This window comes from Phaethon lepturus, unplaced genomic scaffold (genome assembly GCF_000687285.1).
Source record: "Phaethon lepturus isolate BGI_N335 unplaced genomic scaffold, ASM68728v1 scaffold26928, whole genome shotgun sequence".
NCBI classification, from domain to species: Eukaryota; Metazoa; Chordata; class Aves; order Phaethontiformes; family Phaethontidae; genus Phaethon; species Phaethon lepturus.
The window spans coordinates 1-931 of NW_010555900.1; positions in this window are offsets into that span (position 1 = coordinate 1).

Here is a 931-nt window from a genome sequence, read left to right on the forward strand (position 1 = left end):
CTTGGGTTTCCCAGCTCCTGCTTTGCACCCACATTTTGGAGCCGCCCCTCCCCACGCCCAGGGACCCCACAGCAGAGCTGCCTGGCCCAGCCTGTCTCAGGGACAGCGGTGGGTCACGGCCACAGACTGAGGAGGGGGGGCCACGCACAGAGCGGGGGAGGCGGGGGCGTGCCTCGGTTTCCCCAGCCGGAGGAGGGGCCGCGGGGTTAAGGAGCAGCCGTAACCCACAGCCGATGCAGCCGGGCAGTGCGGCCCAAGGGAGGACACAAACACCTGCCAGGGTGGTTTCACCCAAAAAAAGCCTTTGAGCAGAGACACCAGTCGGGCAGGGAGCGTCCCCCGTCCTCCAGCAGCCCTGGGGGACACGGCCGGCTCTGGCTCCACCAGCCTGCGCCAGCCAAAACCCGGGGGACAAGGAGATGGAGACGGTGGGGCTGAGCTGGGCCTCGGCACAGGCGGTGGCGGGGAGATGGACCGAGTCACCCCGGGGAGGGAAATCCCTGCAGCTCCCAAAAGAAGGGGCAGGAGCTCCGGGAGCTGCAGTTTCGGGGTGTGTGGGGAGAAGGGCAGGGAAGGGGCCCGTGCCATGCTGCAGTGGGGGTCCCACCTTGGTCGCTGGTGGCAGATGGGAGAAGTGTTTCCAGGAGGCTTTTAAACACCCCGGGCTCTTTTACCCCTCTCTGTCCTCCAGATTCCCCGGGAAGGGGTGAAACCCCCAGGACCAGCCCTGACCCACTCCAGCCGGGTCACCGTGGGGCATCCCCGGGCGCCGGGGGACGCGTGGGAGGGGAGGTGCAGGCTGCCATATTGCACGGTTTCCTAGAAGGAGCAGAAAAAATCCCAAACCACCAAAAAATTTACCCCTGCTCTCTTGCTGTTTGAAAAGGGCACTGAAGCCACGGGGGGGCCCAGGCACCCCTGCGCTGGAAGA